Below are 8,732 nucleotides of genomic sequence, written 5' to 3' on the forward strand. Positions count from 1 at the left end.
TGTCAATAGTTGTTATACTCTATAATGTGTGTGTGTGTGTTTGTGTGTTTCTTAAGAGATGAGGACTCACAATGGGATGCTTTGACCAGGCTGGTCTCCGACTCCTGGGCTTACACAGTCCTCCCACCTCAGCGTCCCAGGTAGCTAGGACTGCAGGTGCTCACCACTGTGCCTGGCAGTTTTGTAAATTTGCATTTTAAAAAATTATGTCATCGTTTATTGAATATCTTCTGTCTGAGATTGGCTTAATCTGTGGATATGGAACCTATAGATATAGAGGGCTAGGTGTATATGAATTTTTGGCTTTTACAAAATTAGAAATTAAAAGCCAAAATAATCATGTGCAAAAAGAAACTACAGTTACTAGAATGTGCAGAATGACTAAAAAATGTCAATTTATTATGTTAGTGTAAAAACTAACCACATACTATTATGATGTTTTACATTAATGAAGTACTTTAGCATACACTATGAGCCTGAATAAAGCTTTTTATTAAATATTTAATAAATATTTAATAGATCAAAGAGAAATTCTTTATAGTTAGGAAATGATTTTTTCATAAACAATAAGTAGCTTTGAAAATTTTTTTTTTAAATTTAGGGCTAGGTGCAATGGCTCACACTTATAATCCCAGCACTTTGAGAGGCCAAGGCAGGTGGATCACTTGAGGTCAGGAGTTCCAGATCAGTGTGGCCAACATGGCGAAACTCCCATCTCCATGAAAAATGCAAAGACTAGCCAGGGGTGCTGGCATGCACCTGTAATCCTAGCTACTCAGGTGGCTGAGGCATGAGAATCACTTGAACCTGGGAGGTGGAGGTTGCAGCAGTGAGCCAAGATGGAGCCACTGCACTCCAGCTGGGGTGACAGAGCTTGACTGTCTCAAAAAATAATAATTGAAATCCTAACTTTCCTAGTTAGAAATATAATTAAGTTTTATTGGGTATCAGTAGTTAAAGTTGTCCTGGTTTTGACTTCTTTGGCCTCTTTTTTTTCTCAGATTATTCAGTGTTTAAATTATGGTTTTGATGTCTTCAATGGTGTAGTTCTGAAAATCAGTATTCTACGTTGTGCAGCAGTGATGGGGTGTGAGAAACTGAGTCTGATGATGGAGCTTAGATTTATTTACTTTGCATCTGGAACTTTGAATCTCTTAAATATGGTTTTGGTCTTGTACACTGGTTCTCATGTTGCAATGTGCATCAGAATCTTCTGCAGGTCTTCTGAAACAGTTTGCTGATTATGTAGATCTGGGGTAGGGGTCCAAGAATCTGCATTTTTGCAAATTCCCAGGTGGTGATGCTGCAGAACCACACTTTGATAATTACTAATATAATCCAGTATGCTCTTCCAGCCTCACAGCTTCCTGAGGATCATGGGACTTGTGAATTGCAAATTAGCATTGGGGAGAATTTAGATCAAACTAATTTGTAGAATCAAGGAGGTCAAGTAAGGTCACAGGGGCACTTGAGCAGAGCCAGGGGTTAGCCCAGGTCTCCTGACAACTGCCTCATGTCCTTACCACAAAGGAGCTGCTATCCTTTGCTTTTCCTCAAAGAGTGAGGACTGTTAAAAGCTCAAGGATCTATCTTGAATGTGTAAAATTTGTTGAGGCAAGATAGAAAGCAAAAACCTATGGTTCACATTGACTTTTTGTAGTGATCATTGTCTTTTGGAGACAGGAAGTATAATCAGTCTCTGCCATTTTTGGTAGTTTTTTGTGTGGTGTTTAAAAACATGGGAATTTGTCTGAATCCTAATTACAAATAAGTAACCTACAGTTTTGCTTCAGTTAGTGCACTAACAACAATGAATCTATTTATAAATTTAAAATATCCAAATTGAAATGACTGTATTAGTATAAGTACTCAAATGGATAAAACAATAAATGTATTAATGGAATTGCTTTTGTGCATGATACAGAAATACATGATAGTAATGGAACTAGAAGTGTATCCTTATAAATCCTTGTTTTCCTATACATACTTTACAAAATGTTCATTGAAAATTGGTGAATTTTTCTTTCATGTTGGTGAAAGTTTAGCTGTGTGTAAACTCTAGTTCTTTCCATCAGGAAAAACCCGTTGAAGCAGTGTTTTAATTAGAATGCTATTCTACTTTTACAATAGGATGTTAGTATTAAGTATTTATCTGATTAAATTATATTCAAATTCCTGTGACATAAAAGGAAACCTAGGAGAGAGTTTCATTTCCTTTATGAAAATGAGTCTTTTGAAGGTTTAATCCTTGAGCATCACATCAGTTTTTTCCCACTATTAATAATATTTACAAAGCATTTTTACTTGCCTATATTGGGCTGACACTGGGCAGATGGAAGTCTTTTGTTTATCCTCCTCTTTCTAGGATGTGAACAGTGACTTGGCCTATGGCCAGTCCTCCTTCCCACCCTGCCTCACAAGCCTTGTTTACGACTCTTCGAATCTCGATGCCCTCTATCAAATCCTACCATTTCTTCCAGGTTGGCTGATTATTGGGGGCATTGAATAATTATACATTTTCTGTTTGAGTTTGCTAACTTTGCAGTGCCAAAAGTCATGTGAATGGCCCTTTTCCAGTGGAATATAGGCCTCACACAGGCCAGTCATATAATGTTTGGAGTCTAAGATGTGGCTGATGCTCGAGTCCTACAGCAGTCTTCGTGTGTGTGCATTTGCATGCATACTCAGACCCTGTGAAGAGGAAATGGATTTGTGGTATTCTTCTGTTTGCAAACCCAGATAACCTTAAAGGGTTAAAGAGATTTTGCTCTGATTATTTAGAAAGATCTACCTTTATAATAACCAGTGTAGGACTGTCTCCCTCAAAGACATCACTGAGAAGAGTGAGGTAGGCAATAGCAAACATCAGGTCAGAGTCAAGAAGATGCATGATCTCCTGAATGTTTGTGATGTGCTTTTAAACCACAGAAAGATCTTTGATAAATGGCAAATGTGAAGACATTGTAAAAGCCAAAAATGTTTGTTATTAAAAATTAAAATAGAAAAGACTAGTGTTTAATAAATTAATGTCTGTACCTTTGAAAGTAGCTTGGCTTCTCTATAGATTTTCTCTAGCCGAAAGTGTAATCAAGTAGAGGGTTTTAACTAGAAATTTGTTTTCATGTTCAGTGGTAAATATTTACTAAAGTCAGATTACATACACATTTACAGTGTCGTGACTTAAATTATTTATACTTTCCCATTTTTATCTTATGAATCTGTATGATTGTTCTTTCTCCTGTTTTCCTCATCTTTCTAGAAATGTTTGACATTTAATCTACTTTTTTTTCTGTCTCAATGTGGGGTACTTGAAATAGAGTGGATGAATTGTATAACTTCATATAAGAAGATAAATTTCAAAATCTGAAAACGTCCCCTTTAAAGGAATCTAATTTTTATTTAATGCAGATGGGAATGCCCGTTGTACACCTCTGAAGAGCCATACAAAATGAAAAAATAGGAAAAACTAAACCACCATCACTATTACATGTTAAAATTAAAATCTTTTGGCTGGGCGGGGTGGCTCACGCCCTAATTCCAGCACTTTGGGAGGCCCAGCCAGATGAATCATCAGGAGTTCGAGACCAGCCTGGCCAATATGGTGAAATCCATCTGTACAAAAAATACAAAAAATTACGTATTTTTTGTATTTTGTGCCACCGGGTGTGGTGGCACACATCTGTAATCCCAGCTACTCAGGAGGCTGAGGCAGGAGAACAGCTTGAATCCAGGAGGTGGAGGTTGCAATGAGCCAAGATTGCGCAACTGCACTCCAGCCTGGGTGACAAAGTGAGACTGCGTCTCAAAATCATAAAGTCTTTTACCTGATGGAGTGGACTCTTGTGTGGTTACCTACCAAATATCCATTCTCCCCTTTGCTTCACAAGTGTTTTAGGTCTCTCACTAATTTCCCCTGCATCTTCAGGAGTGGAAAACGTGACCTGAGCTGAGCCATCTGGCACATTCCATTGCTGACCACAGGGATTGTGCTGATGGCAGTCCTACAATCCTCCTAGAGTAGGCAATCCTACTGCAGCCAACCTCTAGTGTCCATTCCAGAGGTATGGCTCCACCCAAAGCTAATGTCCTCAGAGAAGTTAAAAGGAAGAGATGAGTTCTAAGGGACACTGGGCAGGCAAAAACAGCAAATGTCCACTCCAGCGTGTCAGCCAGTCCGTGCAGAGTGAACAACAGGACAATATGACACCAAGCCCTTTCCTTCAGTAAGGAAAGATACAGCCACGGACAGCCACCAGACAAGCCTGAGAGAAGAGCATTTTGGAGGTGAAGCCAGCACTGAAAGATGAGCCAAGGCGTTGAGACAAACTGGGTCCTTTATCATTTCAGCCCCGTATTAAACTGTTCATGAAACCCCAAATTGTGTCAGTTATATGGACCTTTAAGTCACCTTCATTGTTTAAGCTACTTGAATGTTTTGTTACTAGTGAAGGTATGTCTGTTCTACAGGTGCCTGACACCTATCTGAAAATCCAGCCACCTGTAGTCTCCATTCTAGAAGGTGTTGGCTCCGCCCAAAGCTAATGTCCTAAGAGAAGCTAAAAGGAAGAGATGAGTTCTTTTACCCAAAAGGACCCTGGGCAGGCAAAAACAGTAGGCGTCCACTCAAACATATCCAACTGGCTAATTTTTATGTTGTGTCTACCAGAACAAAATGCTGGGCCGGAAATGAGCCACATTTTTGTCATTGCTGCTCTAAACTCAGGGAATATTTCCTCCAGTGGTGAGACTTGGCATTGTTTTCTTCAGATATAATATTGCCCCAGGAGCTGGCTTTTCAGCATCTTTAAAGTTCTCTTTAGTAGTAATGAAGGACACCAATATTGTTGAATATTCATATTGAAATTGAGTACCTCTTTAATGGTGCATCGTGATAACAAGACGGACCTGGAGAGCAAGCTGAGAAAGATCAGAGATCCCTTTGCTGGGTCACATCAATTAGACCAAGTATGCAATGACTGAGAGTCGTCAAAGCTGGAAATTTCTAGCATGAACAAATAATGGGATGAAGTCTTAGCATTATTAATTTCAAAGCTATTTCCATCCACTCACTGAGTAAAACTGCAACCCTTTGCCTTTTCATTATACAGGATCCATAAAAAGCATTTGAACATCACTTTAAAGTTTAGGAAGTGCTTTCCTAAAAGGTACCTCATTTCAGTATCATGAAAACACTATTAAACAGATAGCATTAGCGCTTCCACTTTACCTGTGAGGAAACTGGGGGGTCAGAGAGGCATGTAACTTACCTGGACTTGTAGAGCAGAATGGGAACTCAGACCTGAGCCTTGCCAGGGCTGCCGATGACCCAGTGCTTCCTCCCACAGTCGGCTAGCCAGTGGCCTGGGCCAGCCTAGTCGACCTTGTATCAATAGTTTGATTATATTGGAAAAATATGGCAACTATTTCAGCACTACAAGCCATAGTGTTCCTAAGGAGAGTGAAGAGAGCTAAAACTGGCAAAATATCTAGTGTGGGTTAAGCACTCCCCTGGGTGTCTTATGAAAACAATCTCAATGGAAACATTTTCTTTTTTAGCTCATGGGAAGATTCACATATCTTCCAAATCACTATTTTATGGGTGGTTGGGAAGAACGCAGTACATCCAGTTTGTGTTTCTAACCATTTTGTTTTATTTTTTCAAAGGAAAGAGACCCTTGGGTCTTTTTTATTTTATGTTTAACAAAATAGGTAATGGTTTAACAAGTCTTTCTTCATCTGTCTTTCTGGTTTCTCTTTCTATGATGGTGAGGGAAAAGAATATTGTCTAACATACTTACCTAAAGTATATTTTGTCTCAAATTGTGTCATTTTAGAGGTCCACATAGGAAGACAAATGGGTAGAAGCCAGACATAATAGACCAAGATTTTTACCTTTGGTTCTTTAATATTTATTCCTCATTCCACATCAAAACTACCTGCCTAGGAATATGTAAGGGACAGATGTGACACCCAAAGGTGGATATTCATCATAGGTCTTTCAAATGATTGTTCTAGGCTCTAACCTCCCCGCTTGTCAGCACCACCCATATGTTCTCCAGCTTCCACAGTAGGTTTATTTTGTTGTCCCAACAAGAGGAATCCTGGAATCTAATTAAATGTGGATTCTTTCAAATTATCTAACTGTTCAAAGGGACGGAGCAAGCTTTTCCATAGGCCCACTTTCTAGTGCAGGATTATTTTGCATTGGGTAGAGCATTCAATGTCCATTTAATTAAATCACCAAACACTACAGTCCCAGCTTGTAAGGTTATTGAGGCCCCAGTGAACAGCAGCAACCTATTGGCTGCAGGAAAATGGTAAATTCAGGAGTTTAGTCTGTTGTATTCCCACAGTGTGCACTTACAAGAAGGAGAGGAAGGAAAGCAAGAGATGTTCTACAGTATCTTGATTAATATTACCTAGGAATTTCTCCTTCATTTTCAATCAATAATATCCCTAAAACTTCATTGAAAGTGTAGACATTTTAGTCAATGAGCTACCAGAAGGGCAACCTCACGAGCCCCCCTGGACCTGACTCATTCAGCCTTTGAGTCTTTATCAGTCCCTTGTCCTTACTTGGTGATCTTCACTGGTGAAACTGGGTCCTAATAGGCTTGAAAAATGAGTGTTTCCCTTCATCAGGGGACTCACTAAGAGGGGCACAGGGCCTAGTATGGCCATGAAAAGTCACATTGTTGTGTACGTGGAGCCTATGGGAGCAGACTTGAAAAGTTGCGACGATGTTGTCACATGAGTGGAATATGTGAGACTTTTACACAGTGAATACCAGTGCCTTACAAAACAACACAAGACAAAAAAGGGCATGGTGCTTAGTTGAAAGAGCTTGGGGGTTGTACTGATCTGATCTAAGTTCATCTCCCACTCCCCTGTTACTTAGCCAGCTGAGTGATCTCGGGCAAGACACTGCATCTCCCTGAGCCTGAATTTCCACACCTGTAAAATGGCAATAATGGTGCTGTTTTGGATTGTGTGTGGATTTAATTACAATTGCAGGATGTCAGGCACAAAGCCCAGCACAGAATAACAGTGCAATAAATAGTGTATCTTTGTGGCTAGTGGCCCATTTGGCTGTCTCATTTATTCTAGTTAATATTTTTGGCTGGGTGCTGTGGCTGACGCCTGTAATCCTAGCACTCTGCGAGGCTGAGGTGGGTGGATCACCTGAGGCCAGGAGTTTAAGACCAGCATGGCCAACATGGGGCAACCCCGTCTCTACTAAAAGAAATACAAAAATTAGCCAGGCCTGTCATCCTGATAATGTTTATGCAGAACCTCCCAGTAGCTATAGTTACTTGGAAGGCTCACGCAGGAGAATCACTTGAACCTGGGAGGTGAAGTCTGCAGTGAGATGAGACTGCACCACTGCACTCCAGCCTGGGTGACAGAGCCAGATTCCAACTCACAAAAAGACCAGAACTTTTCTGTCCCTTTCTAGAAACTTTCAGTGCTGAAAGGACCCTCAGAGGTCAAGCCCCACTGTCTGCGTTAGATAAAGAAATTCAGTCCAAGGAGCTTAAGTGACTTGCTCGAGGCCACTCAGCTTTCTGATCCTGCTTCTCAAACCCCGCATCACACCTTTTTGATGTGTCTGCTCTGCTAGCCCATCCTTCTAGGCTGAGCAATGCTGACTCTAATTTCAGACCTGTTTCATAGTCTGTTGACAATTATATTGTCCATCATGCCATTTAGAGCTCTGACTTTATAGCTTTGGGAAGCACCTTAAAATATAACTGCAAACACTACCCATTCAAATGTGTATTCCCCATGACTAATAATGAGGCTCTTAAGTGGTGGCACAGGAGAGCAGCAAGATGATAGCTCATGTGAAATGAGAAATTGGAGCAAATGGGATTTGGTAATGGACTTTGCAGTGACACGAGTTGTCTGATAGCTGGTCTGTGGTTATCTCGGTACATTCTGTATTTTGAAAGACAGAAAATGTCAGGCCATTTGCCCAAATATTGGTTAAGATTTTGATTATTTTGCAGAATTGTAGCATAGTACCTCAGGATTGATGTTTTGCTCCCAAAATTTTATGTTTGATGTTCCTGTCCTTTGTTTAGAAGTTGCACTTTCTATTATTTGTAGGTCTATTTAAAAAATAGTAACTTTTTTTTCCTGTTGCCTAAATGATTTGTTTGTTTAGTTCTTGGAGTAGAAACACCAGCTGCCCTTAGACTGGGCCGTAGAGAAGACCTGCCTGTTAGCTTGGCAGCTCTTAATTTAGAGCATTCATTCACATATTCATTTTTAAAACCTTTATTGTGTACTGATGTGCAAGCCACCAAGAAGGGGAAAGGAATGCAAAAGTAAGTTAGATGTAGTACTCATCCTCAAGGAATTCAGAGCCCCATGGGCGAGATAGGCCCGCTTTCCATAAACAATGCTGCAAGACAGGACGTGATGTGCCAGGAGGGGCAAAGTGCCAAGGCAGGGACAAACGAATAACTAGTCCCGAAATGGGCCTGTGGGAAAGGTGTCGTGATGCTGGGAGGCTGGGCTGGATCTTGAAGAACGTGGTGATTATAACACATAGGGAAGAGGTGGCAGGTGGGGAGTTGTGGGCAGAGCGAGAATAGAAGAAAGGCAGGGATTCCAGGCCAAGGGAACACGCTGGGCAGAGGGTGGAGGCTGGTAGGCAAGGAGAGGTAAATGGGGTCCCTTCATGAAAGGACTTGGAAGCCACACTATGGTCTTATGTCCATAGGTCA

Source organism: Callithrix jacchus, chromosome 1, assembly GCF_049354715.1.
Source record: "Callithrix jacchus isolate 240 chromosome 1, calJac240_pri, whole genome shotgun sequence".
Lineage (NCBI taxonomy): Eukaryota > Metazoa > Chordata > Mammalia > Primates > Cebidae > Callithrix > Callithrix jacchus.